This window comes from Lepisosteus oculatus, chromosome 22 (genome assembly GCF_040954835.1).
Source record: "Lepisosteus oculatus isolate fLepOcu1 chromosome 22, fLepOcu1.hap2, whole genome shotgun sequence".
In the NCBI taxonomy this organism is placed as follows: Eukaryota; Metazoa; Chordata; class Actinopteri; order Semionotiformes; family Lepisosteidae; genus Lepisosteus; species Lepisosteus oculatus.
The window spans coordinates 10,887,914-10,909,109 of NC_090717.1; the positions used below are offsets into that span (position 1 = coordinate 10,887,914).

A 21,196-nucleotide genomic window follows, 5' to 3' on the forward strand; every position below is an offset into this window, starting at 1 on the left:
AGTCCTAAGTGGTTAAAAACACAATCTGTCAGTTAGGAAGCAATATGTGAATATCCCAGGTAGACTGGGCAGTCACTTACAGCTTACATCGTATTTCTTCATTACTGAAGGCTTTTAATTCCTCACAGGATGTACAACAGAATAAACAAGTTCAAAGAACGGTTTGAGATATTCGATCTTTTCATCACTGACCAACATTTGGCTCCTGTTCAAAACACATCCTCAAACATCATATGGTCGTTCAGCTCTCACCTGCATGCTTCAGTGTGTCCTTGACTCAGACTGGCTGTGTGGTTTCCTTGGTGCTCCTCTGTTCTCCGTTAACATGGATTGTACTGCTGCCAACAGGCTGTCTCTGTAGCTGCTTGGTTTGCACTGTCTGTACACTGTTTTAGATTTTACCATTTCCATTTGCCTGCTTGTGTTGCTTTATTTTATTTTTCAATTAGATTGCTGTAAGCACAAGATTCTTACTTTTGACTTCACATATAGAAGTGAATCACGAAAGAGCAACTTGCTTCACTAAACAGGAAATGATAAAGAGGCATGGAAAGAGACCAATAACAGAAGGAGCTGAAGAGAGGCCTTAAATAATCCTCAGGAAGGTGTGCAGCCTCACAAAAGAATACAAAAATGTTAACTAAATTTGACTTCGATGTTATTCACTGTAAAGATGCAGTATTTACCTTAATGTGTGATAATTCTAGAAAATGTTCAATATATTGTTTTCACTAAATGCCAGAATATTTTGATTTTTGTAGTTAAAGTTAATCATGGCATTAATCCACCATTATTAAGAGGTAGCATTTTGACCTTTATGAATAATGGTCTAAGGTACTTAATGCTACATATATTCCCCAGGGATTCGGAGAGCAGAACCACTACTGTTTTCAGAAGCTGCGGTCCAGTCTTACTCCCCATCCAGTTCACTAGACCACTGCTGAGCTGTTGATACAGGTATACAGAAAAGACTGTATGCAGAAAGTCACATGCACCAACATAGTGAGGCATTAACAAATTTAGAACAAGGGACAGAGAAACATGCCTATATAAAACGTCTTTCCATGGTTCAGTGGCTAAAAAGCCTGCATTTTAAAATTCCAATTTTACAGTCTCTTTGTTTTCCCACCTTTACTTGTTCTGACAGCTTTGATATGCACACTGCTCTTGTGGCCCTTTGGGAAATTCTGCTTTTATGCGACACATCCTTTAGATCACATATTTCATGCATCCATTTTCTAATCGCTAGTTCCACCTCAGGGTCGCAGGACAGTCAGAGCCTACGCTGGCAAGCATTGGGCTCAAGGCAGGGTACACCCCGGATTTGATGCCAGTCCGTTGCAGGACACACGCAAAGACATACACACTCACACTCAGAGCAGGGCCAATTTTTCCGGAAGCAAATTAACGTACCGCTATGTTTTTGAACTGTGGTAAACATGGAGAGAACATACAAACTCCACACAGATAGCACCCCAAAGACTGGGAAATGAACCCATGGTCCCAGCTTGGGGAGGCAGCAATGCTGACTATCATAAGACTTTATTGGCCATATACAATTTTTTGCACTAGGAATTTGTCTTTTCACATACCCCAGCTTGCTCTCCATGAGACACACAGGCGGGGAGAGAGAAGTGTGGGGGCAGCCATTTATACAGTGCCCCTGAAAGCCCCCTTTCATTATTTCGGAGCAGGGCCTTGCTCAGGGGCCCAACGGAGAAGGATTTGCGGGATTTGAACCAGCACAGATCCTTAGCCACAGAGCCACCGCTCCATGTATTCAGGCCCGGACTTTCTGTCACTCCTGAAGAGATGCATATAAACTATTCATTTTCTTGTTGACCGTGTTAATCCAACTTGGATTGTTTACAGTAAAATGTAGCCATAACAACATAGTATATGTACTCAACTTCACCTGAAAACACATATTGTTCAGGCAAACTTTCTCATGCCTGTGTCAAATGTGTGAAATGGTGTTGGTACCTGACTATGAAGAGCTGGAATGTTACTCTCATCTGAAATCACAGAGGTTTCGATTCATACGGTAAACAAACACTAAAAGGAAGGCGAGTGCTCTTTAAATTGTTTTCCACATTCCGGGACAGTGATGGCAGCTCCCATGATGGCCACGCTGAGCTATCTGTCTGTCATCTGTGACCTCTCTGACAACTGTCATCCCCACTCTGTCTCTCAGCACAGACAGACTGGGCTCTGTCCACTGATATCACATCTCTTCTTCTCACTGTTGTCCATATAGCCAACAATGCTTATATGCCCTGTACCACTACTGATGCTCTCCACTCACAAATGGAAACCCTTGCTTATGAAGTGAAACCCCTCAAAACAGGAAATTCTCTTCACACATGTAGTATTTGACATTTAGTGGCAAGATAAGATATACACATTATTGCCTAAAGGGTACTACATTTAATTCCATCACAGCACTTCTTATCACTACTCTTGCATATATTATAAAAATCTTTGCTTATCCCTCCCCCCACACCCGTACTTGTACTGTACCCACTTCACATCTCAGATGACAAGCACTACTCTGACCAGGTGTCAGCTCGGCAGCAGAAAGCCTTCCTGAAAGATTCCTGAAATGTTACAAGAAGATCTCAGACCTGAGAAATATCTGGGAAATTTAACATCCCATGACCTCACGTGAACACCCCCCCCCCCCCCGTGGCCTGAAAGTCTCACGATGGCACTACGGACACACATGGCTGCCAACTGCCTGCGTTTCTCAACTTTGTCAGCCAGGATTATGCTGCAAGCAAACAGAGGCTTCTGTCTCCAGAGAGAGGGGTTTATAGTCTAAACAGCATTAGGGAAATTAGTTCAGATTGAGCTCACCAGGAGGGGAAGGGTGATTTACATGCAGCCTGGCAGGAAGGAAATGGGAAATTAGCGCCAGGCAGGGCACTGGGAGCCGTCAAGTGCTTCCTGGTCAGTGGAGGGTGTGAAGTCTGCCACCAAGGCACCCATTCGGCCTCATGTCAACACAGACTGGCAGCTGCCTCACACTCTGACCCCAGAATGGGCTCTGGCCATTTCCAAGCCTCATTTCCCACTACATCGTGGTTCGACGGTGATTGGGTATCGTACTGCTGCCAAACCTGGAGACCGACGGTTCTGACTATCTGCACCCTGACAGGAGTTCATGCACAGAATATAAAGATAAAACTTGCAAGATTTAAGGAGATGTGAGGGGGCAACACATTTTAAAGAAGGTTTGAAAGAAGTCTGGTTAAGCTGGACTTAAAATACATACAGTATAATGCAGCCACAGTGCTTCAATTACAAGTATGTTTTATGTATGGTGACATTCACAGAACGGTAGCCTCCCATTTAACACAATGACATCACCAGAAACTGCAGATTTCAGCTGTCCTTCATGTTAAGTTTCCACACTTGTTACATACAGACTGACAAAAGCAGCATTACTACGTGCCTGACATCCGATTTCATCACACGCAACCACATTGCCAGGGTCTATCTCTTCACAAATCGCAGTTATTAATTGAAACCACAGGGTGGAGGAGGGTTGTATACATGCACAAAACCACTGTCTTTTTGGTTTCTTTTGGATATATACAAGCAACTCATGTCACACATAATGTCATGTCAATGGAGCTCCATTTTCATGCAGTTAAAAGGAAACACTTCAAATGAACTCTCAAATCCTTTCTATGCTTCCGCCAAACCTCAGTGTTACATAACACTTTCCAGCTGCAAACAAGGACAGCATGTAAAAGATTTGGTATTCCAAAAAGCAATACAGCCATCGCTCTCATTGCAAACAATCTGTGTGTCAGGTTTGTTGACCACATAGTAAATTTTTCAACTGTAAACTGAAAGCTGTTTAGGAACTGATGCTCTTGTCTCGGCATGGCGCAAACAAAGAGAAGTTAAGCAGACAACAATGCTTTTGGGAACAAATGGAAATGTTTTATGTGTTATGGCAGCAGTGACAACTTTGCATGAGATAATACACCTCAGCACAAACTGCAAATCTGACAGCCCTTGACATTTGTCTTACTCATCATTGCCTTGTGTCTTCAAGTGTAGAAAGTCACAAGATTTTTGCTTTCTTCTCAAAGTGCCAACAGTACGTTTATATACAAGTCAGCATTTTGACATAACAGAAGCTCAGTTTTTACAATCCTCAAAGTAATCACAGGAACAGAAAACCAGACTAACAGGGAACTCGCCAGTCCAGTCATGTTCTTATAGCAAGAAACCGCACATTACAAAAATGAACAGTTGCAAAAAAACATGAAAACACTCCTCACATAAGAATATTTTTTATCCTAAGGCAATTAACCACTGGTTAAAAATACTACCACTTCACATGGTTAGCTTGAATCCAAGTCATGTCACTAGCTAACCAAGAGAGGGACTATTCAGACAGTTATACACAGTCTAAAAAGCACAGTCAAAGTTGGGATAGGATTAGCTGGTCAGGATTGTGTTGGCGTTATGGCAAACAGCAACTTCCTGAGCACCAATAAGGTTGCAGTGATATCAGTGAGAGCAGCACCATTCCTCCATTCAGCACCCACTCTCCTATTGGGCACTATGGAGCTTCCAACATATCCAGTAATGAGTCACCCTGCAGGTGGGGATGTCAGAGGAGCATGTTTGCAACTCATTCTCTTTCACAGGAATCATCATCTCAGATCCACAATTACAGATTGGTTAGGTATATAATAAAAAAAAAATCCATTTAAAAATGCAAGTGAATCAATTCTAGGACAAACTAATTTTTTAATTTGAAAAACAGAGCAGGCATTTCACTGAAAGGGAATTTCAGTTGCTTTCATGTGGTAATTAGTGGGCTCTACCAGTATTTAAAATTCATCCAAGTTAACTATATAAAAGACTTTGGAGCCATGACTGTAAGGTTTGAGTTAATAACCCTCCTGGATTCTGGAGTGACTTGGTGGTGATTTATCCTTTGAAAGGAATGCCATAAAGGGCTGGGATCCCTACTATAACCTTTTACCCTCACCAGATGTTCCCTCCGAAAACACGACAACGCTCATCCCTAAATCCCCATACAAACATATCAAATGGCTACAATCTGGTTGTGACTGGGCTAGTAATGGAAATGAGACAGATTTCATACAAGAGTCACAGCTCTACAAAAGGCTGCTACAACTTTTTTTTTTTAAAGGCCCACAAACAGAGAGACGTGGCCAGTTCTGACTGTACACGCTAATGTGAAATTAGAACAGGAAAGCCTGTTGGTTAACTGGAATTGAAATAAATTGCTTGTCATCTGCAGATCTGGAAGTGTAACTGGCTCCAGCAGCCTCTGAAAGATAGGATATCATTTGATGGACTTTGATAGCATCAGATCTAAGAGGGATAAAGACTGTTTATGAGTATGGCAATTACAGCTGGGCAAAGATGCTTATGCCAGGAATCCAAGACAGCATCACCCCACCCCACCCAAAGCCTCATGTGACCGACAGAATCAGACAGAGCAGTATCAGTAATACAGACTTGGACTGCAGCTCAGGACAGTGGAATCAGATCTGGTTAAATTTGTAAATTATTTTGGAAAAGAGATTTCAAACCCAAAACCTAATAGAGATAGGTCTCCCTCAAACAGATATCACAACAGTCAGCATATGTTACAGTTATTCTTGGGTAGAAGCCCAGCACTAAAGGAAAGGGGGTGTCAACATTAAGAGCAAAGTGAGCTTGCAGAGTTAGAAGAGGAAATTTATGTCATCTTCTGGCATGGGGCCACTCTGTAACACGTCCCACTATCTCTCACCTTTCACAAAACGTGCATTCGCAGCCATCCATCCATTATCAGAAAAACTTAGTGTCACGGCAACCCAGAAAGTCAGAAACACATGTCACAAGGTGGGCCTACATTCAGGATAGGAATGTTCCCAGAACATTGCAGGGCAGATCCACAGGTACACAATGCTACTGTGCATTTCAAGTCTAATTCAAGCTAAAAGCTTGTAAGTTTCCTGACAGAAGACAATTCTAGGTATACTCTAATTACAAAAGAAATATTGGTTCTAATTTTTAATCTATGTTATTTAGGCATCACGTCCATGTTTTTATATTAATACAACACAAACAGACAACTGAGTAATTTGCTTGTTCCATCAAACGTTAACCCAAAATAATTTATTTTCATAACCTAGTTAAAATACAAGATTATAGTGAAGTTTCCTTCACATTGTTCCGAAACCACAGAACAAAATTCTAAATTACATTGCACCGAAGCAAAGCAGTGCAGTAAATACGTTCACATTTACATGTAAATCATTTAAATTGGTACAATTGCCTGTTTCGATGGAATTATCTGACAACTGTTGGGTGCCCAAAAGTTCCTGTCGTAAGAAGAGTACATAAAACATTCAAGTTAAGCTACATGGAGGTCATGATAAACTCGAGAAGGACTTACCGTTTTGCGAAATCGGTCTTTTCACCAAGAGGTCCAACAAACAGCAAAACACAAACCTAGATAAAAGACATAAAAAGTCGATTTAAATTAAGTGTACGCTGTCTTCAAAATTCAGTAATGTTCTGACAAATTGTATCACAAGCGATATTATTTAACTCTATTTTGACATAAACTTGAAAAAGAAAAAAACGTACTAATTTTAACTACGCAGAGGCCACTTTTGCAGTTTGGCGTAATTTTAATGGCAAAAATACATTTTAAGTCATGCGTGGATCAGAGTCCAACAATTCAGCTATATCCGGTTTATTTAGAATATACATTTTCGGCATTTCGTGCTTAATAGGATTCAATTATTTTCTGTCGCATGCTACAATATTGACAAACGGCGTTTACTGTAAACAATTTTGGTAGACGCTGTTTAGTTATTAAACTTTTTTAATTGTTTAAAAGTTACTTTTAAACTAACAAATAGCACAATCCATGTGCGGGGCGTGTGGCGTTATTGTTGTATTGTTTTATTTTTCAAACTAAAGCACCTTATTATTCTAAAACACAAATTTCCTTCGTTCCAGGTGTAACCTACCTTCGAATTAAAATTTGCTGAAACAGGTGAAGAGACTTCGCATGCGCACTGACAGCAAATTGAACGTGGGAAACTAAAAATGGAAGGTTTTGAAGAAGAAGCGACGACCTGTTTAAAGCCTAAAATAGCTGCTGACAGTGAAATAAAACTGAAAGTATCAGCAAATTCAAAGTAGTGATAACCTTTAGATCGTCATATTTTCTCACATCTAAGTTGTATGTGAATTTATTGTTGGGGACGCTTTTAGTCAAAACTTTATGTAAACAACAATAAATTCTACAAGACACCGACACTACATAATAGTTCCAGAGATCAGTTTACATCTGTTAAATTCAACAGAATGCTAGATGTTTTTTTACTGAGACAGTTGACCATTTTTTGTGGTAAAACGTACTGTAGAACCTTAGTCTTTGACAATAGGCATGTTAAAGAATGTGCTTGTGTGGGGGTTCAGAGCCTGTGTGATGGAAATGGTCATCTCTGTACATCCATGTCTGCTTGCACACACATATGGATATTTATAGCATTAGAGAAGTTCTGGTGATTGAAATTAAATAGTGAAATTCATCTCATATTTTTTCCAAGTTGGAAATCTATGATACTCCAAACTGAAAATATTTAAGATCCTGTTTCAAGATAGTGTGCCTGTGATGGACTTGATTAAAGGTGAAGAATCTGTAACCCACTTTCGCATGTCAGGATAGAAACAAAGACTAATGAGAAAGGCAGTGTCTCCAGGAACGGAGCTCAGGACCTCAATCTAAAGAAAGCGAGCCTGTGTCTTTGTGGTAGCTCCCTCAAGTTACCCTCTGAAGTCCTTGCCCGGTCTCTTAGCATGCTGCCTAATGGCATAGAGGCTATGCACTCACTGGGAAAAAAAGCAGGCCATGAACCAGAGGGCATGGTTTCAGCCCAACAGCTTTGACAGTCCCAGCCAATATTTTTCACTGTTTAGCGTGCATGAATTCTTGATTCGATGAGCCTTAATTGATTTCATTCTCTTCAGCACTGGCTGTCTGTCAGCAGGCCACTTTCACTTTTCAGGCAGCCTTGGCTGTTTAGCTTATTACCCTGCTTGTAAGGGAAGTGCAATAGGTGGCACTGTCCTTTTGTTCACCTTTAATATGACGCCGTGGGCTCCACATGGCCACGATGCAAAGCAGAACAACACCCAGAAAAAGTGCCAAATAATTATCACTGGCAGCTGCAGAGAAATGAGAAATGTTTGCAGTAATGGGGTGTGCTGTTGTCTATATAGTACATGTAATTTATTTTTTGCTGTTGATTTCCTTTTTTATCTTAAATCTGCACATCTTTTGGTAGGAATCTGCAGATTTATTGTGTATAGAAGTATTTTTTCTTAAATGTGTCCCTTGCAATGTTCACACAATATTTTTAAAATCACATCTAGCCTGGAAACAGTGCAGATGTGATGTAGATGTAACTTGCAGCCCTTAATACTTCATACTGAAATAGTATATTTCTGGGAGCAGACAATAATGTGAAATGTTTGGTACCACTTGTACAAGCCATACATAAACATGCGCATATACTAACAGGCCAAAAAATAAGTAAACACATCTGTAACATTTTACAGGATCTCATGATACTGGTACAGTATAAAACCAAACTCATTTCCATTTAATATTCCATTTGAATTACAAATATGTTTCTCTCGTGCTTTTCACAAACAAGCTTAAGCAGTGGAACCATATACCAGCTGTTGATCAACCCAGTTGGATTCTCTTTATTCTCTAATTAAGCATGTTTATTCTGCATATTTCAATCTTATTAGAAATCATCAAGAAATAGGAAATCATATGAAATGAGGAAATTGCACACAAAGTTAGAAATGGGGAATTCCACAGTGAGCAGAATTGGATTTTTGGAAGGTGCTATATTGGATTTTAACTAAGATGGGCATCTGATTTAGAAACTAAAAAGGAGACATTTCCTTTACTTGGAGTTTGTCAATGCAGGCAAGAAAACAAGCCAGCACATCAGCAGCAGCATAGAGACATGTTGTGGATATATCATGCATGACCAATGACTGTAATATTAGATGATGTTATTCTGTGAGGCACCACTTTATCAGTCTTTTTTCTGATTTCACCCCTTTTGATTTTGACAAAGCAAGTCCCGAAACACGTTCCAATCCAGACTCAATTCATTCTCATGTCTGAGCTCTCGAGTGATTCATTATGTGAATGTAGCTTTGCAAACATTAGTTGATAAACCTGGGTTCTTAAAAGGTTACAAAGATGGAACTAAAGGAACTCCAAAGATGAATCGTTGTGAATTGGGTTCCTATGCTCACAGAGAGGTGCGTATGCAGTACAGCTTAAGGCCAAGTCTGAGGTCAGTGAATGACTGCAGGTGTGTATGAATTCTATGTGTAACCAATTTAAATTTTGTGTTTTTGGTGGAGAAATACTCACACATTTGCACTGTACAATCACAGGGCTTTATGTTTTTTTTTCAACCTGAGCTTTTAAAATATAAATCAAACCACATGCTTAATTATTTTATACAAATTACTAGTCTAGAAATGGGTAATGCTGCACTTTTAACACATTGTCTAAATGATTAAAAATTAAAAGTTGATTACAGCATAATATGAAGCTGAATAAAATAATTCAAAATAGGACACTGAGTGTTTGACTTCTCATTCAGAATAGCATGATGGCACAGGTGATGCTGTGTAAAACCCAGATTAACAAACCAAAGGTTGTCACACTGTGTTAAGAAACACTTCTGGCCCCTTCTGCTACACAAAAGATGAATGTTCTACTGCTAAATCAATCAGGTGTATTTCAAAATCATCTTCTTACTCATTGAAAACAAGGCCTTCAGTGTGCTCCTTCTTTGCTGCCTTTTAAGGCTCATAGTATGAATTCCAGCCTACTTTTCCTTATGATAACATTCTGTTTCGACTCAGACCGCATATACTGGGAATCACACCATTAACTGAGGTGTGAGGTCAAATATGACTCAACCTATGCAACACATACTAGATCACTTTCTGTGTAAGTGGCTGGGCTTCATGAAATCGGTTTGGTAAAATCTGACCGGTGTTCAGCTCACACCTACAGTACATGCGTGTGATTTTAGTCCCATGAGCTTCAAACTCTATACTAAGGCAATAGGTTCAGCCTTTCTGAAGTTTCACACTTGATCTGTAGCACCATTTAAAGCACCTTAACACATTTTTAAAGACGGTATCGGACCAGGCCCCAGTGAAGAAGGGTTTGTGCTGGCCTGGCCTGTCTGATTTCAAGTCAAATCCTCTTCTGCCTACGGTCTCCTCTCGCTGTTCCTGCACCTCTGTTGCCTAAAGAAGTGATGTTCTATTCTCCTAGTGAAGTAAGTATTCACTTTTCTACCGTTTTGGCTGTGTATTTGGGATGCTGGTATACAATGGGACACCATGTGTCACCCAGGTGGATGCTACACCAATCATTTTGGAATCCATTCCTACATAAATGCAAATACTGTAATTAAGCAACCAGTTCTCAATCTAAAAAAGACTTTTCATTCTTTTAAATTGAAAGACCATATAATATCTTTGTCCTGTATTTTTTTACTGAACATGTTGGTTCTCTAACATAGTCCTCTAACATGTTAAGCACTATCTAGCTTTTCTAAATTAGTGCTGACTGTTCCCTATAATCCTATTGTCATATAAATGACCTTGTTCAGTTTTAATCATTGCTTCCCTAACTTTAAATGTAAACATTAAGACTCATTAAACTATAATTACGCTTTATGTTTTGTCACCCATTTTAGGGATGGGCAATAGATCAGCAATTGTTCAGTCACTGGGTATTCTCCCCAACTAGAGTGCTTGTTGGAAGAATCCAGGAATAATATCTTGTTTACCTAAGTCCAATTGGTAGAACACATCAGGACCGGAAGATTCTTTATCATTATCTTATTTAGCAAAAATAAGATTCTGATTTGTATGTGCCTGTCCAACAAAATTAATATACCTACCGCACAAGATAAATTCTCAGTCTTTAAGAAAAGTATGAAAATGATTCATTTTACACTTTGAACAGAGCGTCAAATCTCATATTGCAAAGTAATTCAAATGTTTGTCACTTCCCTGCCATTTTCAAACAATGTGTAACAATGCCTACAGAAAACAAAAAGGCTTTACAAATATTTTTTTGCCGTGGTTTTTAAACCAAGGTTAATAACTGCAAACCTCGGTGTTGCTGTACTCACGTTTTTCATGGAGAAGTGTATTGTTTTCTTCTTTTTTCTTGTGTTTTTATTATTACTTCTAATAAAAGAGGAGCTGAAGTTGTACCTTGGTCGCATGTCAGGACCTGAAGATTATAAAAGCAGCACACAAACATTTATTTTTTTCATCAACAGTTGGAACAAACATTAAAGAACAAACCTTTTAAAAAGTGATGCCTTGTGTTCCCAATATCTATTGTTACCCAGTTGTAAGTCTAGATAAAACAGACAGGAGAATAAAAGGAAGGTCATATTACCTTTCTCTTTTTCACACTGGAGTGCCATGGGATGATGGAAAATAGCCTTGGTAAATTGCTTTCAGTTTGTGTTAAGCTGACCAACAGCCTATTTCCTGTGGTAATCAATTCTCTCTCATCATCTGTGGGCCATGCTGGCAATATGACTGTTGCCTATTGTTTGTTGTCGTGCATTATTTCCTGTTTCATGACATTATGACTTCAGATGTAAAGGAGGAACAGTTCTGCTAAGAGAAAGTCATCCTCAAGCTGTTCATTTTCCCATTTGTCAACTGTCTATGCTACAAAAGTTCAGCAAAAGACAAACTGTTCTCCATTCTTACCATTGTAGGAAATACACTTTTAGGGAAAAAATAAAAACCTCCAATGCAGCATATAGAACATCTCCTTATTTGCTTAGGAGAATTAAATATAATAAACATGTTGTGATCATGCTATGTGCCTCTCACAGGATAAGTGCATGAGAAAGGCACTCAGAAGTGTCTCAAAATACCAGTTGTAGAAGAATGTGTTCTCTCCCAAGAATTTCTTAAGCAAGCCTTTCCTCTGCATGGAATGCGTGTGGTGATGTCACATTAATTATGCTGTTGTCAAATGGCCTTTGTTTCTGAAACAGCATCTGCCCTTCAGTTGTCTGCTGGGGAAAGTCGGTGTCTCTCTAAAAGTGCCCATTTTCATGTTTGCAGCAACTGTTTGCTCCTTTGTGGATAGCAGCATTTCCCTTGGAGGTTTAAAAAGATCCAATTTTTTGCCATTTTAAGATATTAATTGCCTTTTAATGTTTCTTTTTCTGCTTGCCGTTGTGAACAAACAAATCAATGAATGCATGAGCCTTAGTAATTTCCAGCGGGTTGAGGGCCGTATTAGAAGGGAAAAGGGTACAAACCGAAGCCTAAACATGTTTAATAAAGCATTTGTCAAAGAAACTTGAAATAAAAGGACATCCTCACATCCCTTGGCTCTCACTTTAACCCCCCTCCCACGCCCCCCCCGGCCCCATTCGCGGTGATTTTGATGGATTTCACGCACAAAGAAATAGAAGAGAGGGAAAAAAACCACATTCACTCACAGCTGCTCCAGCAGCCGATTCAGACACTTCTGTCAAGGTTATCTACACCAAAAACAGCACTCTTCTCTTTGTTCTTTTGAGAAGCCTGGCTACTGTTGACAAAATTTTAGGAAAACAGCTCTTTTACCTCTCATTTCTTTCTTTAGTGCTTTCATTTCTTGAGGACTGGGGGAAAGAGTGGGCAAAATGTTTCACCGTTCTCCCACTCACCGTAGGGTAACAGGAAGTTCTCAGAATATGCCCCTTAGCCTGTTGGGAATCATTGCCGAAATCTATCAAAGACTGACTCATTAAAAAAAAAATGAAATGGCTCGACTAGCTTCTTGGATTAATTACTGATTAGCAGCCAAATTAATTAGATGACCTACTTTTGTTTTGTAACCTTTTTTATATTCTAATAAGCTATTTAGTCATGTTATTTAATGTAATCTTTGTTTACTGTCGTTTTTACTTTCAACCCGGTGTGTAACTATTCCGGTGTTTACCCGATTTCAGTCATTAGACTGTGGGCCTGTCTCTCTTGTGTGTCACTTATGCCTGCATTCATTCACGACAATTAAATAAACAATTAAACCAGGGGTGCCCAAGTTCAGTTCTGCAGGTTCCACAGATTTTATTCAGCTTGATCTCTTATAGCCTGCCTAGTTACCGGCTTCACTGGCCCAAATTAACACCTTCCATGAATCGTTTAGGTGCTGGTGACTTACAACTAAGAAACTTTTAAGGAGTGTGACCCTGACTGGAATTGTGCAGCCCTGAGTTAAATGTTAAACAGCGGGGTGTGGGCTGTTGACAGATGTTGAACACACTCGTCCCTCTTGCCCAAATCCAAAAGAAATCACGTCTGTTCATAGTTATGAAATCCGGGCATTACAGGAAGAGCAGCCCAAGGCCTGTCACCTTGCTCTCTCTGACAACAAGCTGGACTGAGCAAGGCCACAAGTGGGAGTGGAGTGGGGGTGGCGTTGAGCTTCAGTTACAGGCCAGCATCTGCCATCCGGCCATCAGACAGTTAGATCCATCATTCTGCAACTCCAAGCACCCCCCCGTCTATAAAAACACCCAGAGGAAATGGAGCCTTTCGGCCAGACAAGAATAAAATTAGCTTGATGACTAAGTTCCTCCCCTGCCCCACTGGGGATTGAACCAACATTTGTTTTCATTATTTCCCCTCTATGGAAGACTGTGTTGGCGCTCATTTCATTGTGTGGCGCTTATGTTGGTGGATTCGGGTTCATGGGATGACAGCTTGAAGTGGGATTCTCGCCTTCACAAAAGTGCCTAACCAGTGGCACTTCTCCCTCTGCAGTCATGGAACAGTACAGCAGTGAGGGAGCATAAATGTCCTTCCAAACTTCCCACAGTAACAGCATGCAGGCATTTCGAAGGACATGGCTGTTCTGGCAGAGGTCTCACAGAAGACACTGGCCTTTGCAAAAGGCAAGTGGCCTGACCGTTTGAACTCTTCATGAAACCCAGTTGTGGACAAAACCTTCACAGGGAGAGCCATGCTATGTAGTGCGGGCATGTGGAGCATGTGAAAATGCTTACTTTTAATACACAAACAAGACTTGCTGCTATAGATCATGTGTAAGTTTTTGTTTCCAAGTTAAAATGGGATTATTATCATCAGAACTAGATGAGTTTGCTCATCCATTTAGATCAACAAAATCTCATTGAAAACTATAGACACTACATAGATTAAAATATATAAAAAATGACTGACATTTGGATATTTGTTGCTTTTTAAAAACCCACAAAATCCCATTTCAACAATAGTAGGTTGAACAACTGATGACGTTAAATTCAGGACTATCCACTATGTCCACTATAAGTGCGCTACCTACAAGAGGTATTACACAGAATAAGGGAACTGTTTAATATTGAAAAGACAGTTTCTGAGTGATAAATTTACTTCAAATGTAATTTCTAATGCCCAGCTTCAGCATTTAGACAAATTGTTAGTTTAAATATAGCTATACAAATTTGTTTCATTATTTGTTTTCAAAATGTCATTTTGTTGCATTCATTATATTGTCTTGTTTCCTTTAAGCTTACAAACTTCAAATAATAAAATAAATATCCATTTACAATAGCATTTTAATACAACAAGTGCAATAAATGTTGTACCAGGAAACAAATACCAAATCTTAATAAAAATTGGACTAAGGCATGATCTCGAAATACTGACGGATTTTCTGGATATCCCATCTACAGCCACAGAGGCAAAAGAAGTGCAATGTCTATCAGCCTGTAGATGGCAGGTTCCATGAGGGAGAGGGAAAACACATCAAATGTTATGACTAAATTAGAGACAGAACATTCACAGCGTGATCTATTAGTGAACCATGAGAAGATGTGTTGGAGACGATAGAACCCATCTGTAGTAATGCTGGCGATGCAAAGTGCAATTCAGGAGAGATCTGAGGACGGTGCATGTCACACATCCACCAGCAGGGGTCAGTGTGAAGGAATACTACATGCATCTAACAGGGAAGCAGATGGCCTGAATCAGAGTGGCCACCCCCAAGACATTTTGAAAGAGCTTGGTGGATCCCAAGAGTGGTTCCAGCTTGTACTTCAGTGATGGGGGAGGCAGTGGCGGGGGGGGGGTGTGGAGAACGCATGTTAAGTTCAAAACATCTTGTACGGCTTTACCGCTTGTAGCATTAACACCTCTGCCCCTTGTGTAAATCTGTGTGCTGACCCAGAGCAAAAAGGCATCTGCAGCTCTTTGTACTGTTGCCATAACCCAGACCTTTTTACAAATGTACTACACGAGAGAGCAGGGCTTTTAAGTCTAACCTTCACAAAGGGGGTTACAGGAGAGAAGGGGTGGATGGGGAGGAGGGGGAGTGTGCATCAGAGAGAGGCCTTGAATCACAAGTGTGAACGAAGAGATCTGCTCAGTGCTCCTGCACATCACCCACACTCTTCTCACCGACTGCTCTCCTGATCCGCGGGCCCTTCCAGCTCTCACACATCTTCACCCTCCGCGTTCCCACGGCTCCGAGCTGCACAGGTTTGCTCCAGACTGCTTACCATGACACGGCTCTTTCCCAGTCCAACTGCTGGACAAACACGTATGTCTCCATGTCTATCATATGTATTGTATCAGAAATTGTTTTATTAACAATTAAAAGAAAATCATACACAGAGAATTTCCCATCTTTGAGTAACCTTCACAGAAACGCAGTGACTTGAAAATAAACATATCAAAGCATCAAAAGTTTAAAATGCCACTTGAGCAGCAGATGGGTGATAATCCCTAATATTCTAATCTAGCATTGGATTAGCCGTAGGTCAGATAACAAAGATGGCCAAAAGCAACTAGGTGGTTTTCTTGTGTTCGTTTTCTGTGAAGCTATCCAAAGTTATGTTTCTCAAACAGGCAGAAAGTTCAAAAGCAAGGAAAGTGTTTTTTTTTTTCCCCAAGATGCCCGGCAAGTGGCGATAGGGTGTAGCACTCCAATAGTTGTCATAACATGAAAGGCCGTTGAAAACGTGGCTGTCAAATAAAGGCAAGGAAGACCACGTTTCCGTCTGTGAAGGCACCCCTGGGACATTAGGAGAAGGAAGGTTGAGAACAGGCCGAGGTTACTGACTGTTTAGGAGAGGCCATCCATTGCCTGAGGAAATACTTGGGCTGCTCATTTCCATAGCCAGTTCAAATAACTGACAGTCACCCTTCAATTTTAGTTTTTTTGTCTCACCTTTCTTATTTGTTATTTCTCTCTTAATAGCCGCAATCACTACTAAATAAATTATTTTACATTTGGGATAAAAATTGCAATTGCTCGTGGTCTCAAACACATTTTTTTTTCTTAATCTTGTGTTTTTCTGACCGTTTAAAGCCTGCAATATCATGGGCCCAGATAAGGTACAGAAAAGAAGATCAATATCACATGGTTTTAGAGTTTTGTTGGAGAGCAGTTTTAGCACCTGTATAATGTCATGTTATTTGTTAATTTATGGTATGTATCAAAATTTTTTCAGAAAGCATACTGTTTTGGTACATAGCATAGATTTCTATAGTGCTCCAAAAGTAAGCTTTCATATTTTATGTATTTCACAATGCACTTAAAATATTAACTACCACTTGCTAGAATCAATTAACTTGTGTTAACATGAATGTTCATTATATGCTTTGATAAGCCTATCTTAGCCAGCAATGAATACAAGGCAGATCACACCCTGGATGGAACACCAGTCCATTACAGGGCAGCAGAAACCAGAGAACCCAGAGGGAAACCTGAGTGAACAAAGGTAGATCATACAAACTCCACAAAGACAGCATTCATCCAGGTCTGGAATTGAACCCAGGGCCCCAGGACTGCAAGGCAGCAATGCTAACCACTGCGCCACAAGGCTGCCCAGAATTTTCCTATTTTCCAACTTGACAGCTAGTTACAAATCGGACAGTTTGCCTCTTTTATGTCGAGAGTACAATCTGCACATGTTATTGCTGTTACCACTCTTGTCACTGTCCGTGGCTTTGGGGAGAGTCTACATTAAAAGGTTTAGAGATATGTAGCTAGCCTCAACAATAATGCAGCCTTTTCAAATTCTTCATGAGCTGACTTTCTTTTCGCTTACTTGGGCCCTGGGGGAAGACCAAGACAGCGAGCACAGTGACAACCTCTCAGCCTAAAAGCAGTCCTTCCTCTTGGGGTGACTGAGAGACCAGGACCTGGAAGCACATTCATGTTTAATTCTAGTTGAATTTCCAGATAAGGCTTCAGAAAAAGCCCATATTCAAGCCAGACTACTTCTGACTTTGGATAGGTCTCAGTATAATTTATTTTTGCACAAGGCTTGAACACAAAACACTGACTATTTTTGCAAGGTTTTCAGATGAACAGAACAGAAACAGCCAGAGACGTTTTGGTGATCAGTGAGTTTGGCTGCTTCTTGGTTGCAGTGGGGCCAATAATACTCCCCAACATGGAGACAAGCCATGCACGTGTATATCTAAAAATAATTCATGGTGTAAACCTATTAAATGCAGCCGTGGTGACAAGCGTCCCTAGGCATGTACTCTTACACATTTGACATTCTACCGAGGTAATGTGACAATGTCTTGTCAATGTCACTGGGTCAACATAATCTGTGTTAACAATATGACTATTGCTTCACAGCTAGCAGGTCTGAGAAGGCAGCAACACACTGTATGCCCTAAGAGTGGAAATACATTTCAGCCAACAAAGACACACAATACTGCAGGAATATTTCAGGAAGAATGTAATTAAAAGTTTTTTGGAAAGCAGTCATTTCATCAGTATGTGCAGCACTTTTTGAGATGTTGATATCATCAAGCTATAGTTTCTCTGATATTTTACTTTACTTTTCATGTTAACTGTTTTCCCAAAAACAGATCAAAATACTCTCATGTAATAATTTCTGTTTATTTATATTTAAAACCCGACAGAATCACCTGGGGAGAATCACTGATGGCTGATACAGGTATTTGTAATAAAATGCCTTATAATAACACTGTTTATTTTTATAAACAGGATCACTTGTTGTGATAGTAGTTTTTTAACACAGGAAACACCCCCACAAACTGGAATAATGGAGATAATTCTAGGTTTACACAAATGTTAGTGTGCAGAATTTATTGCCTGCTACAAGACATGAATATATTTTTTCTTAAATTCACTATTGAATATTTCTTAGGGGGTTCCTCTTTTTCTTTATGTGCTGTCTCTGAATTTGATGTCTGACAAATTTGGTATCCCTAATCCCTAATATCCCTGTATTAGAATGACAAATATAGACCAGGGATATACATGAAAGTCCCACTGCAATTTTAAATCAAGAGATTATAAAGTCTTGAAAATAAGATAACACCAGATGCTGGATGTTTCACGCTGTAACTTAATTTTTGAGCTTGCACAGATATAGCAATAATATATAATAGTATACTGCATTCTGCTTCTTAAGTACACAGTACAATAGCTGGTAAAATATTAAATGGATCGAAACTGCCCTTTAATAAGGGTGCCTGTCAAGTCATTGTAGCATCACAGGAGAGAAACGTTCAGTTTCTATGAATGAACACCAGGAGGAGTGAACATTTGGAGAATTTGGTTGTCAGGTTCAGAGTTAAAAAATGTGTTCACAAAATGAGGTGCAACAAGAGCAGGCAACACATGTGCTTGAGCCACTGTAATGGTAAGTAAAAAAGATTTACCATAACCAGTTTCCTGACTCTCTCTTTCCTGTTTTTAAGTCAGCTTTCAGTGATTCCACACTGTGTTTGGACACATTTGAAATAAGTTACCAGTTTGTGTACTTGTAGTTATCTATACAGGAAGTACACAAACACACTACACATATAGTTTCACACGGAAGGGGGGTTAAAGGAGTCTGGATGTCTGTGTAGATTTTTCTAAGTCATCCAGACCATGTCGGGAAGCAAACAAAAAGAAAACAAAAGTTTGGGAAAATGTGTAAATGTAAAAAACTATAATTACAGGTAGATACTTGTTTAGAATAGAGCGATCATTCTGGTTGCCATACCGCAAAAATGTAGCCTTAGAAAGACGGGAATGAGTCCTGACTCAGCCCATAGTCATATACAGTATGGACTGGCTGGAACCTACATCTCTTGAGTCTAGAACAATGGTCTAGAACAAAAGAGACTTGATCAGATTAAATAAACCACTAAGAGGTTTAAGATGAGGATAAACTAGGGGCCAAGTTCATGCTCAGTAGAGAAGCAAGGACACAGGGTCACAACTGGATACTAAAAGGAAATCCTTTAGGAGAGAGAAATGGAGAACCCTGGAAGTATCTGGAACAGGTTGCTCAGAATCATGGTTGAGGCACTAACTGGTTAAGGAACTTGGGGCTCACTCATGGAACAGCTGGGCAAAATTTTAGGTTCATTAACTTCATATCCTCCTCTTGTCTTAACCTTCTCTGTGCTTTTAATCTGTTGCTCGTCCAGAAGGTCTTGGCTGATCAGGTATTCAGAAACCATGGGTTTTCATACAGAAATTGGGTTCTTAGTTTTAGAGGCATATGATGTAAGAGGAGTTGTTTTATTTTTCACAGAAGAACTATAGAACAGCATACTTTTGTGCTTCCCGTGTAATTGCTTATCTGGTTACTTGTAACTAGATGTAACAAGTCCTCCAAAAATGAGATTATAAAGTTTCACATTTCATTATACCTTCATGTTTCCCCTGTGCAAAAAGTGATCATATATACTACCTACTCCTTTTATGCCACATGAAAACAAACCCTTCTTCTTGTAAAACCATGAGAGTTTGTTGGGTTCCTGTGCTGGCAGCATGAGCTAAAACTGATAAAAGCCTGAGTTCTTTTAAAGCCGGAGTCATTACTCTCACACCTCTTTGTCTGGTTTTAATTAACTCGACCAGTCTGTTATTACCCTCAAATGTGACATGTTCATGCTGCAATGCCTGGCGTTATCGCACTAACAAATGCACCAGTATATAAACACTATAGGTGTCAAGGAGTGAGACAGTTTCTCTGGAGTGGTTATTTTACACAAAGGCAATTGCCTCTTGATGCCAAAGAGCTACGCTGCTTCCACATGCTCCTGTTTGATTTGATTAGGCTGAAGTATGGACTGTGTTTGGGGGGGGAAGATATGCACTTATGCACTTTTAGAGTAAATTCTAAGAGACCTTCCTAGCACAGATTTCAGAAATCGACTACATGCTATGACTTTGTTTTGCAATGTTGGGAAAATTATCTTATACTTCAATGATCAATTAGCATACTGCATGCATATGTTTATTTATTCATATTTATTTGAATAAATAGCTGAGCAAGTTATAACATCTGATGTACAAAATGTGGCTGTTGACAATAATCAGATACAGAACACTATTCACATGCTTATAAACTAGGACTGGCAAAGTGCACCTTTGTGGCAGTAATGTATGTTGTGCATTGTTTATGTGAGTAATTTGCACTATTAAAACTAGTGATACTGTATACTGACTAAAGAACAGCAAAGGGTAAAGCAAAAGGATGTGCAATAAAGCACAGTAAAAATATATTAAATTCAAAACACATCCATCCATATTCACAGAGTACACATCCATTAGTTTAAATTTAGAAGCATAGACTCAGAGATTATCAACTATTAACAAATTCAACAGTTAAGGCCAAGGACATATTCCAGTTTTTTAGTAAACATTTTTTTTATTATTATACCCTCTCAAGCTCTGTCATGTTGTAATAAAACAGCACTCCTGGAGAATGCGATGGGTTCCAGGCAGGTGCTGCAGGTGCCTGAATCTAGACTCAGGCTGGGACACAGCAAGCTAAGACAGCAATGTACTGTAGAGGCTGATGTACATTTCAGTGGCCGAGGAGTATCCAAATACCCAGAGTCGAGGTCCCCAGCTGGGTAATCTCCAAGCAGGGATGATCCGGGGTCATGATTGGGAGGCTAAGCAGGAGATCGGTTCACACCAAGCTGAAAAGATCTTACAAGAAGAAGTAAGCGTAGCACAGCATCATGAGACTAACAGGGAAAAAAGCTACACTGACCCACAGAGCTCTAGAGCATGGCAGTCAGGACTTAAATACTATAGATGTTAATGAAGTAATTGCCCATTAATTAG

At 39.8% G+C, this 21,196-nt stretch overlaps 1 long non-coding RNA gene across 2 annotated transcripts in view; it reads right to left on the minus strand.

The window, feature by feature from the left end:
- The window catches only part of LOC107079752 (uncharacterized), a 196,206-nt gene extending 189,122 nt beyond the window's left edge, over positions 1 to 7,084 (minus strand). For both annotated transcript variants that reach the window (XR_001480666.2, XR_011182979.1), the window contains exons 1-2: positions 7,020 to 7,084; positions 6,437 to 6,492 (exon numbers count right to left, since the gene is read on the minus strand). This is a non-coding gene — a long non-coding RNA (uncharacterized lncRNA). The remainder of the gene's footprint in view (positions 1 to 6,436; positions 6,493 to 7,019) is intronic.
- Between the last annotated feature and the right edge of the window lie 14,112 nt (positions 7,085 to 21,196).